Source organism: Rana temporaria, chromosome 2 (genome assembly GCF_905171775.1).
Source record: "Rana temporaria chromosome 2, aRanTem1.1, whole genome shotgun sequence".
Taxonomy (NCBI): domain Eukaryota; kingdom Metazoa; phylum Chordata; class Amphibia; order Anura; family Ranidae; genus Rana; species Rana temporaria.
This window is the reverse complement of record NC_053490.1, coordinates 70,032,044-70,058,168: the sequence shown is the minus strand read 5'-3', so window position 1 is coordinate 70,058,168 and position 26,125 is coordinate 70,032,044. Positions and strand designations below refer to the sequence as shown.

Sequence of the window (26,125 nt, the reverse complement as noted above, 5' to 3'; positions counted from 1 at the left end):
AAATGCCACCGTCCTGCAACACGCCAAATGCCACCGTCCTGCAACACTCCAAATACCCCCGTCCTGCAACGCACCAAATGCCACCGTCCTGCAACGCGCCAAATGCCACCGTCCTGCAACACGCCAAATGCCACCGCCCTGCAACACGCCAAATACCCCCGTCCTGCAACGCGCCAAATGCCACCGTCTTGCAACGCGCCAAATGCCACCGTCCTGCAACACGCCAAATACCCCCGTCCTGCAACGTGCCAAATGCCACTGTCCTGCAACGCGCCAAATGCCACTGTCCTGCAACGCGCCAAATGCCACTGTCCTGCAACACGCCAAATGCCCCCGTTTTGCAACGCGCCAAATGCCACTGTCCTGCAACGCGCCAAATGCCACTGTCTTGCAACACGCCAAATACCCCCGTCCTGCAACACGCCAAATGCCACCATGTTTACATGAAAAATTAAAAAAAAAAATTGTTTAGAAAAGTATTTTGAATCCCCAAACATTTATGTATAATTTCAAAGCAAAGGCCGTACAGAATAAAATGGTGGGTGTTGCAATTGGCCAAAACAAACTTTTTAATTTTAATGCACAAAAACACAGTGTATTGCCCAGTTCTAGTGCTAGAATTACTGCCCTCAATCAGACATACGTGGTGATACCTCACATGCATGGTGCAATTGCTGTTTACATACTACACGATACCAATGCTTACGTTCACCTTTGCGCGTGAGCACGAGGGGGACAGGGGTGCTTTAATTAAAATTTTTATAATTATTTTGCTATGTTATTTTAAGACTGTCCCTTTCATATTTTTTATTTATATTTTGATCACTTTTATTGTTATCACAGGAAATGTAAATATACCCTATGATAGCAATAGCTAGTGACAGGTACTACCTTTTTTTCTTCTTTTAAATAGGGTCTATTAGACTCTAGATCTCTCCTCTGCCCTTAAAGTATCTGACTGCACCAAGATCAGTGTGATAAGATTCTTTCCCAATTTAAAATGGCGCTGTTTATATCCGGCAAAACTAAAGGGATAAAATGCTCATAGCTTCCGTTTTTTTAGGCCATAGAGCTGATTGGAGCCGTTCTGGTCTCTGTTCAGCTCCTATGGTCAGCTGGCGGTACCACAAGCAGCTTTTCGGGTTCCCCTGGGGGACAGGAGAACCTGAGAAAGCCATGGAAGGCAGCAAAAGCCCCAGTCTAGCAGCTAATTAGCCACTAGTATTGCTTTTACATGAAGCCGACCGCTGGCTGAAAAAAAACGATACCAAGGCGATGCCTAAACCTACAGGCATTATCCAGGTATAACCCTCCTCCCTCGTGTCCCTCTGTTCCTTCTCTCTCAGCATCCCTCCTTCCATGGTGTCCCTCCTCCTACGGTGTTCCTCTGTCCCTCCTCCCATGGCGTTCCTCTGTCCCTCCTCCCATGGCATTCCTCGTCCCTCTGCGTCTTCCCCCCATGACGTCCCTCATCCCACACCATCCTGCTGTCCTCCCTCTGTGTCCCTTTTCCCTTTGGCGTCCCTCTGTCCCTCCTTCCACAGCGTCCCTTCTCCCATGGTGTCCCTCTGTCCCTCCTCCCACAGCGTTCGTCTGTCCCTCCTCCCAAGGCATCCCTCTTCCCACGGCATCCCTCTGTCCTTCCTCCCACAGCATCCCTCTGTCCACCCAGAGGGGAAGCCTTCATGGATCAAGGTAGACATAGTCCCTGCACTGTCTCTACTCCTCCAGGACCTTTCCTTACCTCTAAGTACTGTCCCTGCCAGACAGCACCTGCCAACACTTGGTTAACCTTCTGTGCTGGCCAGTATTGCAGAGCAACGGTAAACAATATATTTTATGCATTTTAAAGCGGAGGTTCACCCTCAATAGAAACTGCAGCTTATTAAGACCGGCATAATAAGTAAATGTAAAGTCCGCTATTGTAAATTTTTTAAATGATTAAAATACCTTCATTCAGAAGACAATACAGGCACTTCCGGGTATCACTCCCGCGGGAGTGGGCGTGTCATTTAATTTCCAAGCACCCCAGTGTCTCCTGGGAGCACAGCGTCACGCTTCCCAGGAGACAAGTCATAAGGCAGATTCACAAAATATTGCAGGATTTTACTCATCACGTGACCCATGAAGCAGGTCACGTGATGATGGCGGATCGAATTCCCTGGAAGAATTTGCTTGTGGGATTCATGCTGCCCACAAGCAAAATGGAAACGGCAAGAAGAACTTTTTATAAAGACAGATTTCATGCCAAGGGTGAATGCGGGGCAGTAGAAACATGAAAGATGTGAGTACAATTTTAATAACATAGCAAGAGTTAAATTAAGAAAAAAAAAAAAAAACGCCCGTACCGCGGAACCCCCGCTTTAACTGTGGTTTGCCTGGAGTTCCACTTTAAGAATAGACTGCCTAAAACGTAGCTTACTTTGAACTACTACATCCATTTCTGTGCAGGAAATTTTTGCATTCTCACAAAGCTGCACATCTGAATAATGAGTTGGTCTTAAAGGTTTCATTGTGTTTTGAACAGAAGTTTCAGATGCCGGCACGAGAGATCTGTTTTGGGTGTCAGAAGATGGTTTACCCCATGGAGCCGCTCTTTGCCAACCAACAAGTGTATCATAACGCCTGCTTTTGCTGTCATCACTGTTCCACCAAGCTCAGGTACACACCACTTTGATTGAGGTCACTGCTGCTGACTTGTTTTGTTAAGCTAACCATACACTGATAAAAAGTAACAGATTCAATCATCCACAGATTGGTGAGTATTGTATTTTGACAACTGGCCTTGCATGCTGTCAAAACGCCTGTACAGCGGCTGCAGCTAATTGGATACAACCACTTTTCAGCCAATAATTTTCTGCCTGGGTCCTTTGATTTTTCCAATTGAGTGATGTTGGGATGGAGGCAGCTGAGCAAACTTCATACAGTGTATGGCAAACTTTACACACAGCCAAATATAAAATATACAAAACACGTTAGATATGCTTATCATTCAGATTATTTTATGAATAGTTAGAAGAAAAACATAAATATTAAAGCGGAGGTCCGGCTTTAAAAAAAATAAAAGTCAGCAGCTACAAACACTGTAGCTGCTGACTTTTAATAAGCACACTACCTGTCCAGGTTGCACGTGATGTCGGCCGCCCGAGGCCGTTCCGTCGATCTTGGCTAGTCCCGTCACCACCATCCTCACTAAGGGAAACAGGCAGTAAAGCTGTACAGCTTCACTGCCCGTTTCCTACTGCACATGCGCGAGTTGAGTGGCTATTTGTGAATGGGAACACCGTCCTGTGCGTCCCAGAAGGCAGTGCGCCTCCATTTCCCAGGAGGCTTCGCAAGGAGGAGAACACAGGACCTCACCGCAGAAGAGGAACAGGCAGATTAGGACGATCTGCCTAGTAACAGCAATTTCTGGTAAGTATAACTTTTTTTTTTTTAGCCTTTTTTTTATTTATTTATTTATTTTTTTAGACTGGACCTCCACTTTAAAGAGGGAGTTCACCCTATAATTTTTTTTTTTTTCCTAGCATTAAATTAAGCATAGTAGCGCGAGCTACAGTATGCCTTTATTTATTTTTTTTGCCCCGTACTCACAGTTTAATCCCGTAGTGAAGATTCCGACTCCCCGCGGGGAATGGGCGTTCCTATCCAGAGGGAAGATGATTGATGGCCGGCTCTGGCACGTCACGCTTCCCCCAGAAATAGCCGAAATAGGACTTGGCTCTTCACAGCGCCTGCGCATAGTCTGTGCGCAGGCGCCGTATAGCGCCGTGAAGAGCCGAGACCTACTTCGGCTATCTTCGGGGAGCGTGACGTGCCATAGCCGGTTGTCAGTCATCTTCCCTCTGGATAGGAACGCCCATTCCCCACGGGGAGTCAGAATCTTCACTATAGGATTGCACTGTGAGTACGGGGCAAAAAAAATAAATAAAGGCATACTGTAGCTCGCGCTACTATGCCTAATTTAATGCTAGAATGTTGTTCTTGTGGGTGAACCACCGCTTTAAGTACACATTGGGTTTTATTTACTAAAGCTGGAGAGTGAAATATCAGGCTCACTTCTGCATAGAAACTAATCAGCTTCCAGGTTTTATTGCCAAAGCTTAATTGAGCAAGCTGGGGTTAGAAGCTGATTGGTTTCCATGCAGAAGTGAGCCTGATTTTTGCGCTCTCCAGCTAGTAAATAAACCTCCCAATGACCACAACATCTGCTTTGCCAAATTTACGCATTAAAAGGGAGTCTGTATTGTTGGCTGCCATTACAGACTTCTCTCGGGAAAGCTAGTTCCCTGGATATCATTCTGATATTGACTTGTCAGGGCTGTCAGTCACTGACCTAAAACAAGAAGAGAAGTAATTCTGATACAGTTTTACCCTTAGTTCACACATATGTGTTTTTTAATGTGTTTTGCAAAAATACACTACAGTCCATTTAACATGGTCCTATGGATCTAATCACATCTGTGCATTTTGAGCTGGTGTGTTTTTTTTTTTTTTCGAGAGGGTCAGGGACTTTTTTCCCACAGCAGATTGCATTTTCCGTGTAATAGACTTTAATGGACCTGCACCAAAAACTAAAAGTGTTGCATTTGTGATGTGTTTTGCGAAAGTATGACAGTTCTGTTTATGTAGTGCGACTTTCATGCAACTTTACACTCTCTGGCACTCAAGTAGCATCAAAGACCAGTGACATGAAACTGTTTTCCACAACCTTACCTTAGCAGCAGGGTTTGGCTGTTCCTCACCCTGTTTTAAGCCTCCTACACAGCTGTGTGTTTCAGTTAATGACTGTGTTTCAACCCTTAGGGCCCTTTCACACGTACGGACAAACGGTCCATTTTTTACAAGTCCGTTTACGGACTTGTAATGTATCCCTATGGGATTGTGGACGTTAGCGGATGATGCATTCACTAACGTCCGTAACGATCCGCCTCCGCAAAGATCCGCTTTTTCAGATGGAAGAAAACCCTATTTTTCTTCCGTCTGGCGGAACGGATCGGATGAATACGGACACACGGTCCGTATTCATCCGATTCCCCATAGGGGAGAGTGGAGGAAAGACAGGGCGGTCTCTGCACAGTGTGCGGGGACCGCCCTGTCCGCCGACAGCTCAGCGGGGATTTACGGATGATCCCTGCTGAGCCGACGAACACACACGGGGCGGATCAATATGGATCCGCTCCGTGTGAAAGGGCCCTTAAAGGATCACTAAAGGAATTTTTTTTTTTTTAGATAAATAGCTTCCTTTACCTTACTGCAGTACTGGTTTCATGTCCTTATTGTTCGTTTTTGCTTTGAAGTTGCTGTAATTCTGCTCTGATCTCCACACTTCCTGGTTGTCTGGCTCCTTATAACCACAGTACTGGGAGCTTTCTCACGGTGGTCTAAGCTGTCATTACTGTGTGTCTAAAACTTAACAGAACCAATCAGATTCATTTTAAAAACAAAACACTGCCCTGGATTTGTTTGTTTTTGTTCTGTGTGTCTCTCTAGTTCACAGGAACATGAAACCAGTTTAAAAGTGAAACTAAACTGCAGGCACATTATATGATTGCTTTTTATCTATTTGTAATCATTTTTAAAAGGAATCAATTAACTGTTATGTCTCTATACCCTGTAAACAGTCATTTCAGCAAAAAAAATGTTTTCCTTTAGTGACCCTTTAATATGAAATTGATGATCAATGGCACCTGCTTGGTAAAATTCATTAATCATACTCCTGACTTTAATCCTACATAACCCCTGACTTTGTGCAAGTGTAAAAAACAAGCAAGTATAAGATTGATGCTGGTTTAAAGCCAAAGGGTAGTCACACCAAATATTGATTTGATTTCGATTTTTCTTTTTTTGCTCATTTGGAATTTTGTAAATTGATAAAAATAAACAATTCAAATATTTATTTTTGAAAGTGTTCTTACTTTATAGCATTTCTTAACACCTGCCTAAAAATTCAATACATTGGGGGAATTACCAAAGAAAGGTGCAAAGCGCAAGCTTGCAATGCGCTTCTAATCTATAGCTGGGGGGATTGGGACCCAGAGAGGACAGCTCGGAGAGTGGGGGACCTAGTGAGGACAGCCCAGAGAGTGGGGGACCTAGGGAGGACAGCCCAGAGAGTGGGGGACCTAGGGAGGACAGCCCGGAGAGCGGGGGACCTAGGGAGGACAGCTCGGAGAGCGGGGGACCTAGGGAGGACAGCTCGGAGAGCGGGGGACCTAGGGAGGACAGCCCGGAGAGCGGGGGACCAAGGGAGGACAGCCTGGAGAGCGGGGGACCTAGGGAGGACAGCTCGGAGAGCGGGGGACCTAGGGAGGACAGCTCGGAGAGCGGGGGACCTAGGGAGGGCAGCTCGGAGAGCGGGGGACCTAGGGATGACAGCTCGGAGAGCGGGGGACCTAGGGATGACAGCCCGGAGAGCGGGGGACCTAGGGAGGACAGCCCAGAGAGTGGGGGACCTAGTGAGGACAGCCCAGAGAGTGGGGGACCTAGTGAGGACAGCCCAGAGAGTGGGGGACCTAGGGAGGACAGCCCAGAGAGTGGGGGACCTAGGGAGGACAGCCCGGAGAGAGGGGGACCTAGGGAGGACAGCTCGGAGAGCGGGGGACCTAGGGAGGACAGCTCGGAGAGCGGGGGACCTAGGGAGGACAGCCCGGACAGCGGGGGACCTAGGGAGGACAGCCCGGACAGCGGGGGACCTAGGGAGGACAGCTCGGAGAGCGGGGGACCTAGGGAGGACAGCTCGGAGAGCGGGAAACCTAGGGAGGACAGCTCGGAGAGCGGGGGACCTAGGGAGGACAGCTCGGAGAGCGGGAAACCTAGGGAGGACAGCTCGGAGAGCGGGAAACCTAGGGAGGACAGCTCGGAGAGCGGGGGACCTAGGGAGGACAGCTCGGAGAGCGGGGGACCTAGGGAGGACAGCTCGGAGAGCGGGGGACCTAGGGAGGACAGACTGGGGAAAGGAGGACCCAGAAAGGACAGCCTAGGGGGATAGGGACCCGGAGAGGATAGCCTTGATGAAGGAAACAGAGAGAATTTAAATTAAATTCACATGCAATTGTACTGGATTTACTCATAAGTCAACTTGAAGGGTTCTGATGGGATTAGTTCTAAAAGTGCAATACATCACCAGCCAAAATGGCAGCCAGAACAAACACTTCCTGCTAGGTAAAATGCAGCAATTTACTGTGCAGGAAATGTGGATCAGCCCTTACATTTAGTCAGTTGGAGAGATGCACCCTTTACATTGGTGGCCTGTGGGAGAAATGCACCCTTACATTGGTGGCCTGTGGGAGAAATGTCCCCTTACATTGGTGGTCTGTGGGAGAAATGCACCCTTACATTGGTGGTCTGTGGGAGAAATGCACCCTTACATTGGTGGCCTGTGGGAGGAATGCACCCTTACCTTGGTTATCTGTGGGAGAAATGCACCCTTATCTTGGTGATCTGTGGGAGGAATGCACCCTTACCTTGGTGATCTGTGGGAGGAATGCACCCTTACCTTGGTGATCTGTGGGAGGAATGCACCCTTACCTTGGTGATCTGTGGGAGGAATGCACCCTTACCTTGGTGATCTGTGGGAGGAATGCACCCTTACCTTGGTGATCTGTGGGAAAAAAGCACTCTTACATTGGTGATCTGTGGGGAAAATGCACCCAAACATTGCTGGTCTGTGGGAGAAAAGCCCATTTCCAGTGGTGGTCCCATTGGTGGACTGTAGGTGGATTGTCCCCCATACACTGAACAGTGGGAGAAACACCCTTACGTTTGGTGGTCTGTGGGAGGAATTCCCTTCCTACTTTGGGGATTGGAGGGAAGAATGCTCCCCCCCCCCCCCCCTCTACAGACAGTTAAAATCATCCTGGCTCTTATGCCGCGTACACACGACCGTTTCTAATGTCATGGGAACAAACAAAGTTTTTCTCGACGTGATTCTTGTCAAGCCTGCCTTGCATACACACAATCGTGAAAAAAAAAATGCTCGAGCAAAGCGCGGTGACGTACAACACGGACGACGGCACTATAAAGGGGAAGTTCCATTCGGATGGCGCCACCCTTTGGGCTGCTTTTGCTGATTTCGGGTTAGTAAAAGTTTGGTGAGAGACGATTCGCGCTCCCGTCTCATAACTTGCTTCTGAGCATGCACGTTTTTTTTCCTGTCGTTAAAGCCCACACACGAACGTTTTTCATGATGTGAAAAATGAAGAGAAAAATTAGAGCAGGTTCTAAATATTTAATGCCCATTTTTCACGTCGAGAAAAATTCTCTGGAGCGCACACACGATCGTTTTTAACGAACAATTAAAAAAATTGCATTTTTCTCGTCATGAAAAACGGTTGTGTGTACGTGTCGTAAGTTGTTACCTGAACTAAAAGAACAATCTCCTGCACTCTGGGGGAATGTACTGCCATCAATCTTCAGCTACTCCAATGTAGGCAAAACGTTGCTGCCCCCCAAGGGCAGGGAGCGCCCAAAGGTCACATTAAAAAACTAAAACAGAGAGCGCACCAGCCTTGCCCATTACCTTTGCCATAACTTTATTGTAATAATAAAACACAAAAGGTTATGGTTGGTTCTTGTTCAGGTTACCGGATCTTCAGAACACTGTGGATACTGAAATTCTTGACTGTTGATGCTGTTTGTGCGTTTTATTACTGCAATAAACTTATCGCAAAGGTAATGCGCAAAGCTGGTGAGCCCTTTGTTAGTGGTTACTTATCTGAGTGTGGGAGGCTCCATTGTTCCACTCTAATGGCTCTGCCAAATAATGTTGGCTCTAGAACGTTGAAGGCAATATCTGACCCCTGCAGCCAATCTGCTCACTGCTTCTGGAACCCTTAGCAACCTTTTGAGCAGTGGTCTCCAAACCGAGGCCCATGGACCGAATGTGGCCCTTTGCTTGCCTTTATCCAGCCCTCAGGGCACTATTCCTCCCACTGACACCAACAAGGGGTCACCATTTCTTACACTGACACCAACTATGGGGAACCATTCCTCCCACTGACACCAACAAGGGGTCACCATTTCTTACACTGACACCAACTATGGGGAACCATTCCTCCCACTGACACCAACAAGGGGACACCATTTCTTACACTGACACCAGGGATAGGGATCCATTCCTCCCACTGACACCAACACTGGGTTATTTTTCCTCCCACTGACACCAACACTGGGGCATTTTTCCTCCCACTGACACCAACACCGGGGCATTTTTCCTCCCACTGACACCAACACCGGGGCATTTTTCCTCCCACTGACACCAACACCGGGTTATTTTTCCTCCCACTGACACCAACACTGGGTTATTTTTCCTCCCACTGACACCAACACTGGGTTATTTTTCCTCCCACTGACACCAACACTGGGGCATTTTTCCTCCCACTGACACCAACACCGGGGCATTTTTCCTCCCACTGACACCAACACCGGGGCATTTTTCCTCCCACTGACACCAACACCGGGTTATTTTTCCTCCCACTGACACCAACACTGGGTTATTTTTCCTCCCACTGACACCAACACTGGGTTATTTTTCCTCCCACTGACACCAACACTGGGGCATTTTTCCTCCCACTGACACCAACACTGGGTTATTTTTCCTCCCACTGACACCAACACTGGGTTATTTTTCCTCCCACTGACACCAACACTGGGTTATTTTTCCTCCCACTGACACCAACACTGGGTTATTTTTCCTCCCACTGACACCAACACTGGGGCATTTTACCTCCCACTGACACCAACACTGGGGCATTTTTCCTCCCACTGACACCAACACTGGGGCATTTTTCCTCCCACTGACACCAACACTGGGGCATTTTTCCTCCCACTGACACCAACACTGGGGCAGTTTTCCTCCCACTGACACCAATGATGAGACACTATTTCGCTCATTGACACCAACATCGGGGCATAATTCCTCCCATTGATGTACACAATTAGGCACTATTCCTCCCACTGGCACCAATGATCGGGGAAATATTCCTCCCACTAATACCAATGATGGGGCACTATTCCTCCCACTGATCCCAATAAAGCGGTGTTATTCCTCCCACTAATACCAGTAATGGGGCACTTTTTCTCCTCCTACTGACTGCAGTTACTATGTACTTTTTTTTTACTCTACTGACGCTAGGGCATTTTTTACTTCCACTGGCCACTCCAGCCCCCCTAAAGTAAACCGGCCCTGACCCCTGCTCTTGAGGAACCCTAGCTGAGAAAGCTAATTCTGGTGTCTACAATTAGCATGAGTAGTAAGACACCATGGGTACTGACATTGGAACAATATGGCATCAGGATATCCCTCTATGGCATCATTGGTAATGTTCTGCTCATATGTGCCACAAGTTCACAAGTCATCTTTCGGCTCCATGCACACTGTCTGTTTCTACAGGAGTTTTGTGTTCTGCCTGTAGAAGCAGCTCAATGTTATCTTACACTCACTGCCCACGTTATTAGGTACACCTGATCAATTGCTGGGTAACACAAATTACTAATCAGCCAAAAACATGGCAGCAACTCAGTGCATTCAGGCGTCTAGACGACTTGCTAAAGTTCAACCCGAGCATCAGGAAGAAAGGGGATTTAAGTGACCTTGAACATGGCATGGTTCTTGGTGCTAGATGGGTTGGTCTGAGTATTATAAACTGCTGCTATACTGGGATTTTCATGCACAACCATCTCTAGGGTTTACAGAGAATGGTCTAAAAAGGAGAAAATATCCAGTGAGCGCCGGTTGTGTGGATGAAAATGCCTTGTCGATGTCAGAGGAGAATGGGCAGACTGGTTTTTGATGTTAGAAAGGCAACAGTAACTCAAATAACCACTAGTTACAAGCAAGGTATGCAGAATACCATCTCTGGACGCACAGCACATCAAACCTTGAAGCAAATGGGCTACAGCAGCAGAAGACCACTCCAGGTGCCACTCCTGTCAGCTAAGAACCAGAAACTGAGGCTATAATTCACACAGGCTCACCAAAATTGCATAACAGAAGATTGTAAAAACATTGCCTTGCCTGATGAGTCTTGATTTCAGTTGCCACATTCAGATGGTAGGGTCAGAATTTGGTGTAAACAACATGAAAGCATGGATCCATCCTGCCTTGTATCAACGGTTCAGGTTGGTGGTGGTGGTGTAATGGTGTGGAGGATATTTTCTTGGCACACTTTGGGCCCCTTAGTACCAATTGAGAATTGTTTAAACGCCACGGCCTACCTGAGTATTGTTGCTGACCAAGTCCATCCCTTTATGACTACAGTGTACCCATCTTCTGATGGCTCCTTCCAGCAGGATAATGCACCATGTCACAAAGCTCAAATCCTCTCACCGCTAGTTTCTTGACATGACAATGAGGTCACTGGACTCCAATGGCCTCCACAGTCACCAGATCTCAATCCAATAGAGCACCTTTGGGATGTGGTGAAACAGGAGATTCGCATCATGGATGTGCAGCCGACAAATCTGCAGCAACTGCGTGACGCTATCATGTCAATATGGACCAAAATGGAATGTTTCTAACACCTTGTTGAATCTATGCCATAAAGAATGAAGGCAGTTCTGAAGGCAAAAGGGGGTCCAACCCGGTACTAGCGAGGTGTACCTAATAAAGTGGCCGGTGAGTGTATATGTCCATGCACATTAGGACAATTACAGGCAAATTTGGAGATTAGCGTTGAGGCAAGAAAAAAAACCATTCTGGTTTGTCTTTTTGATTGGAGCTTTCTAGCAGAAAAAACGCTAAACTCACCTGTACAAAGACGCTCTATAAAAGCGTTTTTTCTGCCAGCGGAACTGTCCTTTTTTATTTAAATTTTTTAAGGGGTTGTAAACCCTCGTGTGTTTTTTTCACTTTAATGCATCCTATGCACCGGCCCCCCAGCCTCCCTGTTTTACTCACCTGAGCCCTTCGTTCCTTCGACGGAGACACGCTCTTCCTCTCTGCCCGGGGTTCTCTTGATTGGATAGCAGCGCAGCCATTGGCTCCCACTGCTGTCAATCAAATCCAATGACGCGAGGAGGAGGCACGAGCACCGCCAGGGAACCCGAGAAGACGAGGATCGGGCCACACTGTACAAAACGAACTGCACAGTGGAGGTAAGTATGAAAAAAACAAAGGTTTAGTGTCACTTTAAAGGGGTTGTAAAAGGTACAATGTTTTTTTCCTAAATAGCTTCCTTTACCTTAGTGCAGTCCTCCTTCACTTACCTCATCCTTCCATTTTGCTTTTAAATGTCCTCATTTCTTCTGAGAAATCCTCACTTCCTGTTCTTCTGTCTGTAACTCCACACAGTAATGCAAGGCTTTCTCCCTGGTGTGGAGTGTCATGCTCGCCCCCTCCCTTGGACTACAGGAGAGTCAGGACGCTCTCTACGTTGCAGATAGAGAAAGGAGCTGTGTGTTAGTGGGTGTCCTGACTCTCCTGTAGTCCAAGGGAGGGGGCGAGCACGACACTCCACACCAGGGAGAAAGCCTTGCATTACTGTGTGAAGTTACAGAAGAACAGGAAGTGAGGATTTCTCAGAAGAAATAAGGACATTTAAAAGCAAAAATGGAAGGATGAGGTAAGTGAAGGAGGACTGCGCTAAGGTAAAGGAAGATATTTAGAGGAAAGAAATTGTACCTTTACAACCCCTTTAAGCTCAGTGTGCATGGAGTTACATTTTTAATGGTCTAGAAAAAACAACGTTTTTTTCAACCCGATCGTTAAACCGGCCTTGCCTACACACGATCGTTTTAAAAAAATGCTCTAGCAAAGCGCGGTGACGTACAACACGTACGACGGCACTATAAAGGGGAAGTTCCATTCGGATGGCGCCACCCTTGGGGCTGCTTTTGCTGATTCCGTGTTAGTAAAAGACGATTCGCGCTTTTCAGTCTGTTACAGCGTGACAAATGTGCTTACTCCATTACGAACGCTAGTTTTACCAGAACGAGCGCTCCCGTCTCATAACTTGCTTCTGAGCATGCACGTTTTTTTTTCACGTCGTTAAAGCCCACACACGACCGTTTTTAACGACGTTAAAAAACAACGTGAAAAATTAGAGCATGTTCTAAATTTTTAATGGCCATTTTTTTACATGCTCTGGAGCCCACACAAAAAAAAACGTCATTTTTTAAAACCCGAAAAACGGTCGTGGGTACGCGGCGTTACTGTTACATGAAACAGGTAAAAAAAAAATGCTACTAGTGTTTGAATACTGATAACATAATCTTTTTGTTCTCTAGCTTTAAATCAACAGCCCAACATTTCCGTAACCTTTGCAGTCCGTTCTGAAAATCTTCATGTGTTTAAGCGTTGTACTGACCCTTACACGATCCTCTAACCTAGCTCAGCTTTGATTTGCAAAAAAAAATAAAAAATCCCTTTAGTAATCTGCTGACTACAGTCCTCCGTGCTACACATTCCAGCAGAGCTGAGGCCCGTCTTCTAACTTTCACAGTAAGTTCAATTTTTTTTTTTCAGCTAAAAAAAAACCGCTAAAGTATTCCAGGCTTTCTCGGCGTCTGCATGTTTGTCATTTGCATTACGTGGCAGAAGAGACAGTATGCCCGCTCACTGTCAGCGGCTGAAAATTAACTCCATCATGCTGCAATTATTAATTCAATGAAAGCCGGTGAAGTGAGATTATTTATTAGGCAGGTGAGTTTATGTCAAATTGACAGATTTTCTGGTGTTTATGTGTGGTATGCTCTAGTACTGGAGGTTCAAATGACATGTGTACATTTTTGCCTGTATAGCCTTTTTTTTTTTTTTTTTTTTTTTTCACCACTGCATTTAGTTAAAGTGTTTGTGCTAAAGTTACAAAATGAATTATATCTCTGAGGAATTAGGGTTTGGAATTACTAATGCTGCGTACACACGACTGTTTTTCATGACAAGAAAAATGCAATTTTTTAAATTGGTCATTAACCTCGCTGGCGGTACTATTATTTTGCATGGAAATCTGGCGTTTTGCATTGTAGGCAGGGCCGGCCCTATGATGGGACAGAGTGGTACCAGGCAGCACTTTTAGGGGGGCAGCATACTGATGCACGCCAGCCCGTTCCGCCAGCTCCGCTACCCAAATAAAATTGATGTCCTTTTTTTCCCCACAAATAGAGCTTTCTTTTGGTGATATTTGATCACCTCTGCGGTTTTTGTTTTTGTGCTATAAAAATATATATTAACTTTTTGCTAAAATAAAAATCCCCAAAATGTTGAAAAATTTACTTTTTTCTTCAGTTTAGGCCAATATGTATTCTTCTACATATTTTTGGTACCAAAAAAAAAAACACAATTAGCGTACATTGATTAGTTTGCGCAAAAGACATTGTGGCCACCGGCAATTCAAAGGTCCCTTTATACTCCTGGATACATGTATAGTGCCATGGCAGGTCCTTTTATACGCCTATATGCATGTATAGAGCCATGACAGGCCCTCGTTATACTCCTTTATACATGTATAGAGCAGCGTTTCTCAACTCCAGTCCTCGAGGCGCCCCAACAGGTCATGTTTTCAGGCTTTCCCTCAGATGAAATGGCTGTGGTAATTACCAAGGCAGTGAAACTGATCAAATTACTTGTGCAAAATAATGGAAAGCCTGAAAACATGACCTGTTGGGGCGCCTTGAGGACTGGAGTTGAGAAACACTGGTATAGAGCCATGACAGGTCCTCTTTATACTCCTATATACATTTATAGAGCCATGGCAGGTCCTCTTTATATTCCTTTACATGTAAAGAGTCTCGACAAGTCCTCTATATACATGTATAGAGCCATGACAGGTTCTCTTTATACATCTATAGAGCCATGACAGGCCCTCTTTATACACCTTTATACATGTATAGAGCCATGTCAAGTACTCTTTATAGTCCTATATACATTTATAGAGCCATGACAGGTCCTCTTGATATTCCTTTACATGTAAAGAGTAATGACAGGTCCTCTATATACATGTATAGAGCCATGACAGGTCCTCTTTATACTCCTTTATACATGTATAGAGCCATGACGGGTCCCCTTTAGTTATCATGATATAAAATAATGAATGTGGGGGCCTTTTGGTTGGCGTGATTTTTTTCCTGGGGGGCATTTCATTCTTGGTCCCAGGCAGCACAATGTCTTGGGCCGGCACTGATTGTAGGCCTGTAATTCTTAGGAATAACTTGCTTAAATCTGTCCAAACCAGAGTCTAGTAGACATCCCGGGTATGATAAAGTCTAAATCATAAATTATAATATAATAAATAACTATAAATAATTATAACAAATAATAATATACCGTATTTATCTTCATATAACGCGCCCCGGTGTATAGCGCGCATCCCCCAACCTGGAAGGGAAATTTCAGGAAAAAAAGAAAATATTCACAGTTTGAATGCCCCTCGTCGGTGTCTTGCCTGGCGTCCATCGACGGCCTTGTCCGGCGTCCGTCTGGGGCCCTGGTGGTGTCCTCCCCACTTCTCCCGCGCTGTTTCTGAGTCGATTCCCGCGCTGTGTTTGAACGCCGCGGCCGATATATACCGAGCGCGGTACACTCAGCCAGGCTCGGCTCCCCTCGTGGTCACGCCCTGTGGCGTTCAAACACAGCGCGGGGGTCGGCATATATCGCGCACCCACGATTTCCCCTTATTTTAAGGGGGAAAAAAGTGCGCGGTATACGCAGATAAATACGGTAATTATAATAAAAATTATTTAATAATGTAATCAAATCAAAATCACTGAAATTTGCTCAGTTGCAGAATTGTCGCTGTCATTACTTTTTTTTTTTTTATGACGAATTTCCCCACAAATCGCTATCGCACAATTCTGCAAGTGATTACAATTTATTATCGCTGTTTTCTAGCTGCTCTAAAACCACTTTTGACATAAAGGAACAGTTTTGATTGCTATGGACAATCTACAGTTTGCAGGCAGAAAGAACAGTTTTTATTTTATAAAAGTACATGTAGGACACTGGGCAGACCACTAGGGACAAGGGGGGGGTGTATTTTTTACAGTGTACTGTAATCTTACAGATTACAGTACTGTATGTAATGTGTTTATTTACTTTTTTGAATTTGGCGCCGATCTCCTTAGCTATCATTTGTTTGGCCACCAGGAAAAAGTTATTGGCCAGTTGTTGTTGATAGACATAGAGGCCTGGAATTGGGTAATGAAGCAGAGCAAACTTGGCATCACTGTAGACGACTAGATGGAACAAGGTTTGTACAAAAGATGTACAAAAATTCTGGAGCAGAAAACAAATAGTTTTGGGCAAAACCACCATGAGGGCAGCCTTGTTAACTGCAGCCTCGAAAACATATATCGGTATGGTTGGGATTAGCTAGAGCAGTGGTTCTCAACCTGGGGGTCGGGACCCCCTTGGGGGTCAAATGACAATTTGCCAGGGGTCACCAAATCCTGGGCTATTCCTGAAGCCCGCACCACTCCCAGCCTTTTCACAGCCACTCAGCAGGGCTGTCTCTGGACCCCGCAGCCGCCCACTCAGCCTCTTCGCAGCTGCCCATTCAGTTCACGGCATGGCTGGGGGACAGAGACTAGAAGTCAGCTGACTGCTTTTCGACATAGGTGTCACTGCTGCTAGACACCTAAAGTTGGAGACACAGTGAAGCCAGAGACACTACCTGTGATTAGAGTTGCCATTAGAAGTCCCCACTACAGTTCTAAGATCAGCAGATGACCTTGATCAAGAGCACCTAAGTTGGCTGATCAGAACTCCCCCCAGCATTGCCACTGATCCCAGCCCCCCGACCAGCACTGCCACTCATACCAACCCCCCACCAGCACTGCAACGCATCCTAAAATGTACTATAAGGGGTTTTAATACTGTATGAGTGGAAGGGACTCAGAAATCGCTAAATGTCGGTGGGTTAGGATTACTTGTCTTGCCTGCGAAAATAATAATACTCACGCTGCGAAAATAATTTTACTGTTAGGGGTCCCCACAACTTGGGAAATGTTATCAAGGGGTCACGGCACTAGAAGGTTGAGAACCACTGAGCTAGAGGGATCTGGGTCCAGACCCAGTACCACCAAAAGAGAACTTTGTAGGCTGATTCCAAAGTGGTCGCAGGTTGTGTGTCCAATTTGTGATATGATAGGTATTCTAGAGGGCCTCAATTGTTGAGTGTGGCATAAAGGGTAGAAATTAACCTGCGCAATCCCACGGTGTGTAGGCAGATATGCTCAAATACTGTCTTATTATATGGATATGCAGACAATTTATGTAGGGGTAGAATCCAGTGTCAGAGTTGTAAATACTGGTAATTTTCAATGCAGGAGCTTCATGACATTCCTGTAGGGTGGGCAATGTGGGGAAAGAACAAGAGGTCAAGAAATGGTATATATGGATGAAGCCATGTCAGGTCCACCATAAAAATTACCTTGCCTGGTTACGTCCTGGAGGGAAGAGCAGGTTATTAAGAATGGCCAGTAGGGAGAGGAAGGGACATCAACTTGCTTTAATAACATACAAAGTTTCAAAACCTAATTTGGAAACTCAATAAATACATAGTTGAACATTTAGTTATCTTCGGGGCACCCAGGCCTCCCTGCAATCTGTGTTTGAAGAGTGTGGTTTGGGATGCCCTAGGTCACTTGTAGACTCCGATAAAGGAGAGGATCTTATTCTGAAGAAGATGGAGCTAAAAATAGGAAACTCGGATTAGCAGTGTATAAATGTAGTACAGGACTTTCAACAGGACAGTTATAGAGATTCGGCCTATGCAGGGGAGAGGGGAACATCCAAGACTGCATAAGAGAGGTAGGGTAACTTAATAGAGGATAGTAACTGACCTCAAATAAGGAGTTGTAGCTAAAAGTCAGATGAATACCTAAATATTCCAGTGTTGAGAAATATTTAGTGCTGCAGATTTGGCTGGATTTATTTGAAGGCCAGAGAGGGTAGCAAAATGTAAAAAGGTTTTCTGAAGGTTTGGGAGAATGATAAGACGGTTGAATAGGACCAGGAGGGCAACATTGGCAAACAGATTTATTTTGTAATGTATCCCCGTGTTCAGGACTCCAGAAATGTCAGGATTGTTCCTAATGGAACTGGCTAGGTTTCAATGGCTGGGATAAAAATAATTGGGAATGGGGAACAACCCTACCTGGTTCCTCAGGCTATGCAAAAGGTCAAGGAATGATGGACAGCATTATGGACCGAAGGTATGTAATGATGGATGCAGTGCTACTTAACCACTTGCCACCCAAGGGTGTACCTGAGCTGCAGTGGTTATATCGGGATGCTGCCTGCAGCTACAGGCATCATTACATAATCTTTTTTTGACCAGCAATGCTCTTTTTTGTAAAAGCGATCCTAGTGGCTAATTAGCTGCTGGATAGATTTTACAGGTGTTAGAAGGGGGTCACCCCACTGACTTACCAGGCTCTACCGTCCCACTGGAACATCCCCGATCATCTCTAAGGTCTGAGAAACTGGAAGCCAGCTGCTTTGGAGTCTGGAGGAGAGATCTGTTGTCTAATAGAGGACTTGTAATAGAAGTGGACCTGTCATGGACCATGCTATCACAAGGGGTGTTGTTCATCCCTTGTGATAGCAATAAAGAAAATTAAAGAGACATTTTAAATAAAATAATATAAATTCAAGCGCCCCTCGTCCCCCTGTGCTCATGCAAGCATATGTTAACAGTGTTCTCATCACACATGTGAGGTATCGCTACGAACGTTATAGTGAGGGCAATAATTCTAGCATCAGACCTCCTCTCTAACTTTAAACTGGTAACCTGCAAAGGCTTTTAAAGTATCACCTATGGAGATTTTTAGTTATCGTAGTTTGGCGCCATTCCACGGGCATACGCAATTTTAAAGTGTAACATGTTTGTTATCTACAGTATTTACTCAATGTAACATCATACTTTATATTTTACCAAACAATTAGGTATTAGATTTTGTTTTAGCAACAAATAAAATTTAATTTTTTCCCCCAAAAATTGCTTTGAAAAAAGCTGCTGCGCAAATAATATGTGTGAGAATATGGAACATACACCATTTTATTCTCTAGGGCCTCTGCCTAAATATATATATATATATATATATATATATATATATATATATATATATATATATGTGTTTGGGACTAGGTCGTTTTCTAGCAAAAAAAAATATGATTTCTACATGTAGGAGAGAACTGTCAGAATAGACCTGTGAGGCAAGTTAAGCCACTGTATTTCTGTGCTTAGAAAACCAACACAGTCGTCTGACACCAGTTGCACATTGTCACTTGCCACATCGCCTGCCCTCAGATGCGGATTGTCACTTGCCACATCACCTGCCACCAGATGCAGCTTGACACTTGTCACCTCACCTGCCACCAAATGCGGATTGTCACTTGCCACGTAGCCTTCCTCCTTAGACATGTGCACAGCAAAAATTTTCGTTTATTTCTGTTTCGTTTCTGTTCGTTTATCGTGATTCGTAACGAGTCGTAATTTCGTAAGACGTTAGTTATCGTATTCGTACTCTTTAGTATTTTCGTAACACTCTTTTTTCCGTTTTCTGTTTTTTTCTGTTAGTTTATTTTTCGTTGAATCGAGATTCGTATTTTCGTTATATTTTGTATTCTGCCGCGTTCGTATTTTTAAAATTATTTTATTCGTTCCTTCGTTTTTACGTTAGTTTAATTTTCGTTGTTTTGTTATTCGTATTTATATTATATTTTCCATCATGCCGCATTCGTATTTTCGTAAAGAAATATATTTTCGTTGCTTTATGATCATTCGTATTTTCATGTCTAATTTCCTTTGATTGTAAAAACGTACTTTTGTAGATTTTATTGCATTCGTAATTCTGTTAGAATACATTTTACGTTTATTCGACACACTACTCGTCGTAATTTTGTAATTCGGATTTTACTGTGATTGACTTGACTGTCTTAGTTAGCACACACACCCTGTCTAGAATGAAGTCTGACGTAGAAGAAAACTAAAATATGTCAGATATTACAAATACAAATCTAGAAAGTAGATGCACTGCAGTCTAACACAGAAAAAGACACAATGAGCCAGGAGGTAATGAGAAAGAAGCTCATTGGGGGAAGGAACAAACCTCTTCAGAGGAAAGGGACAGCGCTCAGTGGCTATTGGTCAGAAATATTTCAGTACTAACGAAAGCTAATTTACATTATTTTGTATTTTCGTTGTTTTCATTTCAGTTTTCCGAAGATCCGTAATTTATTTTTCGTTAGTTTTGATTTTCGTTTTTTAGTCTTTGTTCGGCATTTCGTTTTCTTTTCGGTCTTCGAATATTAGTAAGTTTGCATTTTCGTTCATTTTGTTTTTCGTAATTATTTTTTTTTTTTGGGTTCGGTATTTTCGTTGTTTCTATGTTTTCGTTTCTTTCTTCTTTCGTATCTTCGTTGTTTTCCATATTCGTTATTTTGAAAATATCGTTATTCGTTATTAATTGCGCTAAACCATTCGTTCATTCGTATGTTAACGAATCAACTAAAATAACGAAAAATGACGGAAAACGTATTCGTAACTTAAAAAATTGCACATGCCTATTCCTCCTGATGTGGATTGTCCCTTGCCACGTCACCTGTCCTTGATGCAACTTGCCACATCACCTGCCACCAGATGCGGATTGTCTCTTGCCACTTGATCTGCCACCAGATGCGGATTGTCACTTGCCACGTGACCTGCCACCAGATGCAGCTTGTCACATCACCTGCCCCCAGATGCAGATTCTCATTATCCTTCCACCAGCTAAAGATTCCCACTGTTGCCTGTCACCAAAAAATACCAGATGCAGCTTGTCACTTTTTAAATGTAAAGACAATTTGGTGGCAGGCAACAGTGACAGCAGAGATGGAGGCTTTTGGCAGTTTCTCCCTAGCCTTTCAGCATCCGAGAGAGAGTAAGGGTGGACAGTAAGAGATTATGTAATCTCTTTGCTCCCTGTGACTGCACATAATAAAGCAGCTTTTGGCTGTAATGGCAGAACTGAGGTAATGCAGGGCGGGCGGTGAGAGATAATGTCATCTCTCTGCTCACTCGCCCACCTGCCTACTGGCCTGCTCGCCCACCGCACATGTGACAGAGCAGTCTTCGCGGCCTGGCTGCAGACCCCACACTACAGTATAAACGCTCGGCTTGGCAGATGTACGTACTGGAATGTGATGAGTTCATCACGTTGGGGGAACTAAAATTAATGAATGGCCGATGACCCACTAACTGGCACTGAAAAGATTTACAGCAACTGAATTATAACATGTGTAACTTCAGTCTCTAGAAGAGCAGCAACTAACTCAAAAGAATGATGGGGTCCTTGCATGCAACCTATGCATACAGTCCCAAAAGCAGGTGGGTTATGTGTTTCCAGTGTAAGAGTACCCCTGATAGTGGTAAATTACCTGGCGCCAAAATAGTTAATGCTGGCCAGCTTTTGCTGGGGCCCTTCTGTGGGTGGTGCACTGCCCCTTTTAATAGTGTTTGTGGTTAATGTAAATGAACATCTAGATAAGAGCAGTCTCTATGGCATTCACTATGTGTGGCAAGAGTTTAAGATGTGTAGTTCAGCTCACGGCTCCTGGCAGGTGTCGAAAAATCCGCTCCAAGTGGCTCAGTCTCTCGGCGTGTATCCTCCCACAGGGTGCAGTCTCTCAGCTCCAGTTCTGTAGATGCAGGGACTCTACTTCTCAAGCTCAGTCTCTGGAGAAGCTTTGGCAGACACAAAATGCAGATCTATCCTCTTTCCCTGATGTAGGTGGACAGGCACAGCAGCAGACCCGCCTGGCTTCCGTCCTTGGCTCTGGTCTCTCTTAGGCCCCGTACACACCAGAGGATATCCGCTGGAAACGGTCCGCTGGACCGTTCCCAGTGGATAAATCCTCTGGCGGATTTGGATCTGATGGCTGTACTCACCATGAGATCGAAATCCGCGTGGAATACATCCACGGTGATGTGTCGCCGTGGCGACGTGCGCGACGCTGGAAGGTAAGTACTTCCATGCATGCATCGAATCATTACGACGCATGCGAGGGAGGGGAGCGGATGGATTGATCCGGTGAGTCTGTACAGACGACCGGATCAATCCGCTGGACACGATTCAAGCGGATAGATTTCTTAGCATGCTAAGAAATTTCTATCCGCTTGAAATCGATCGGCCGGACGATAAATATCCGCTAGGCCGTACAGACGACCGGATTTGTCCGCTGGAACTGATCCGCGGATCAATCCCAGCGGATAGATCCGGTCATGTGTACGAGGCCTTAGGCTCAGACTATAGTTTCACACTCTTCTCTCCCTAGACTGGCAAGGGGCTAGGAGGGATGAGTGAGCCAGGACACAAACACATGTAGAGTCCCTGGCTGCGTGAGGCTCCTAGCGGCTGGGAAGGGGCCCAATGGATGAACAGAAGATTACAGAGCCAGCAGCACCCAGCTATGCCTGTTTTATGCCCATAGTTCACTCTATGGGGGGCATAATGAGCATCTTTTAGGTGGGGGTGACAATGAGCGTGTAAGGAACCACTACCCACTGAGAACACCCCTTCCCCCCACACACACACTCCAGCAGTTTTTTCTAAGCCTTGGAATTCTTCAAGGGGCCCTGAACCCTCCAATACCTAAATTATTAACTTTAGCTTACAAGGATGTGTAGTATTTCGGGGTGTCTTGGCAAAATGCCCAAAAATTACCCAAAAATGGTATACAAGTCAGCGGGTGGCTGAAGATTGCCTTTTAGTTACACAAAGCTGCAGGTTTTCATTGTGCACCATTATAGCTTTCTCTCCGCTAGCCTCCTAACAACCAATGAAGTCATCGGTTAATATTATTACGGTTCTTATATAACTCTGTCAATTTATGCAGAGCTTTACACATATATTGTACGTTCACATCAATCCCTGCCCTCAAGGAGCTTACAATCTAAGGTCCCTAACTCACATTCATTCATACATACAGATACTAGGACCAGTTTAGACAGAAGCCAGTTAACCTACAAGCATGCCTTTGGAGTGTTGGAGGAAACCGGTGTACCTGGAGGAAACCTACGCAGGCACAGGGAGAACATGCAAACTCCAAGCAGGAAGTGCCCTGGTTGGGATTCGAACCAAGGAGACTAGTACTGCTATTAAGGATGTTGGGTGCCTGTACAGCATCTTTGCTTGCCTCTCTCCATCACCAGTCACATTAGCTTAGTGAGGGTGAGAAACTAAGATAGAAGAGAAAAATTGAAATACTAGTCAATACTAGTGTGCGGAAGTGTATTTGGATGAATAAATGACCTCTAACATTGGGTGTCCTACATGTGTGGATGATGCTGTGTGATATGTAAAAAAAAATGTTTTTTAAATTTTAGAATGGGGTGCCTTGAGATTTTGCAGAATTTTAAAGGGTGTCGTGACTGAAAAAAAGTAGATCAGCCATTATCAACCAGGGTAGTCCCCTAGGGTTCATCCAGAGGTTGCTAGGGATTCTTTGGATTGTAGCTGATTGACCTCCCATCTTATGGTGCCTGCATCGATCCAGGGCCAATGCCACTTGACAAAGCCAGGAACATGCCCCGGAAGAAGTCCAATCGTGACGAAACCTGTCGGGCAAGAAAACGCTAGCCTATGTCACCGTGATTTTTTTTAAGTTTTTGTGTTTGCTGCAGCTGTTTTATTTTCATGCACCTCTAGTGACTTCATGTCCTAAGTGCATTTGCTCCTAATAAATACCTAAGAAGGTTTTACACTATCGGAGGCCCCTTGTTTGTTTTTTGGGTACTGCTGGGTTGCCATGACGGTTCAATGTTAGTGCGGGAGGAACGGCTGGAGAGACGTAGACTGCTTGCTCTATATCCTTTGGACGCCTTTTCAGCAGATACAGTACATCCTGAGCGAGTTTGACCTTCTATAATTAGAGGGTCCACCGTGGGGGGTAAGAGTACATCTTGACTAAACGTTGGTGACGTCACTTGGTGAAGATATCTTTGGATACCACATATTTTTAAAACTTCAATTCAACACTAAATGTTGATCTTAACCACTTAAGGACCCCTCACTGTATATATACGTAATTTTTTTAAAGATGGATATCTCGGTAACGGCAGCAGCCGCTGCCACAACCGAGATATCCATCTTTTCAGTGAGCGGTCCTCTAAGGCCCCGTACACACGACCGAGTTTCTCGGCAGAATTCAGCCGGAAACTCGATCGGAGCTGGATTCTGCCGAGAAACTTGGTTGTGTGTACACTTTTCACCGAGGAAGCCGACGAGGAACTCGTCGGGCCAAATAGAGAACATGTTCTCTATTTCCTCGTTGTTCAATGAGGAAAGTTGGCCCGCCGAGATCCTCGGCGGCTTCAACACAGAACTCGACGAGGAACTCGATGTGTTTGGCACGGTGGTCTCTGCAGGGGGATTCGCCGCGAGATCACCGTTATCCTGATGACAGGGAGCAGTAGATTAGTGTCCTATCACTAGACAGAACAGAGAAATGCCTTGTTTATATGGGCATCTCCCTGTTCTGCAGCCCTGTGACATGATCGCGGGACACTGGCGGACATCGAGTGCGCAGGCACGGTCACGGAGCACGCAGCGGGCAGTTTCAAAGCAACATACAGGTACGTTGCTTTGCACAGCCGTGCCATTCTGCCGACGTATATTGTCGTTGGGCAATCGGCAAGCGGTTAAACAACATTTGAGATTGTGTTTAGCTTTGGTTGTAACAATCAGGCTTTTTAAGGATAAACTCCCAAGCAGTTGCAAGCATGAGATTCACTTGTCAAATGCAGATTTTTACTTACAGTTCCTCATCAAGTCATAAGTCAGGTGAAAAATGCATAGGCACAGAGGACAGGTAGTCACGGTGAGCAGGGGTGAATATCCCACTGTCAGTCATTCTATGTGAGAGATGTGTTCTGTAAGTCAAAGTCAGGTATTTTACCTCTGGGCCTTGCACCACTCTGGCGTTCCAGCAAGGAGTGCAGACAAGTTGCTGCTTAGTAATTATCAAAAGTTTATTTATACAACTACAAAAAAGTTTAGTGTACAGAAAACATGAACATTACACAAACTCAGTTAAACTTGTGTATGGCAGTTATTTCATCAAATTTACAGTTTTTGCTCCTGTTCTAACTCCTAGCATAGGGAATGAATTTGCAGCATTATTTAGAAAATCCTATTCACATGATTGCTTGAAATCAATGCTTAATCCACAAACAATGAAGGATTAATAAAACATGGTTCTTAATCAGAAAAACTGGTGAAATATTGTATGAAGAGAAAATACAGTATATTTGAGGTCTTTTATGTATGCAGAATTTGATAAGGTGTGCTCAGGTTGTAGCAGCGCACTCCTTGACCTATCTAATTCATTTAATCATTAAAAGAGAAAACAGCAGGCTCCCCTTTGACACAGTTTCATAGGGCCTGTAATGTTCCTTTATCTTCTTTTTTTTTTTTTTTTTACATCCATCTGGATTATTACATTTCACATTACTAATATCCCTGCATTCCAATTTTTGCACTGGCTTTAAAATAGTTGTAAACCCTACAGCCCCGTTCACACGAAGGGTCCGATCAGGTCCTCCTGTCAGTTTTTGAGATGGACCTGATAGAATCCTCCATTCACTCATTTGGACAGGCGAGTGTGTCCGTTTACAGCCACCTACCTCCAATCCAATACGGTCCACTAAAAAAACAGAAGGAGATCTGCCCCCCTCCATCTAGGTGGATCGGATGCGAGTGTACACACCGGCTCAGTGGGCAGAATGACCCTTAAATTGATGGTCAGTGGGGAGAATGTCTCCCTTAAGCCCCGTACACACGATTGGGCTTTTGCCCGGCCAAACTCACATCGGAATTCCGACGCAATTCCATCGGAGTAAAAGAGAACATGTTCTCTATCTAAACTCCGATGGAATTCCTTGGAATATCCGATGGAATTACTCCGATGGGGCATACAAACGGTCGGAATTTCCGATGAAAAAAGTCAGTCTGACTTTTTCCATCGGAAGTTCCGATCGTGTGTACGGGGCTTTACAGATAGCTAAAAGATCATTGGTGTCTGTTGTTGACCATTGGAGGGGAGAAACTGCTCATTGCCCAATGAACCTCTTGCAAACTGTAGGTCTCTGGTTGAGAAATGCTGATCTATATACACCTTTTGTTTTACAAATAAACATTTAAAACATGT

The 26,125-nt window shown here is 44.9% G+C and overlaps 1 protein-coding gene across 4 annotated transcripts in view; it reads left to right on the top strand.

Moving 5' to 3' along the window:
* The first annotated feature begins 2,527 nt into the window (after positions 1–2,527).
* Positions 2,528–26,125, top strand: part of LOC120929121 (mitochondrial ornithine transporter 1-like) — a 55,990-nt gene continuing 32,392 nt past the window's right edge. The window contains exon 1 of one of the 4 annotated variants that reach the window (XM_040340355.1): positions 2,528–2,661. The gene's annotated coding sequence lies outside the window, so the exon portion shown is untranslated. Of the gene's footprint in view, positions 2,662–13,335; positions 13,442–13,496; positions 13,643–17,725; positions 17,747–26,125 lie in introns of those variants that run through there. The other 3 variants (XM_040340354.1, XM_040340351.1, XM_040340356.1) reach the window with 3 other exon arrangements.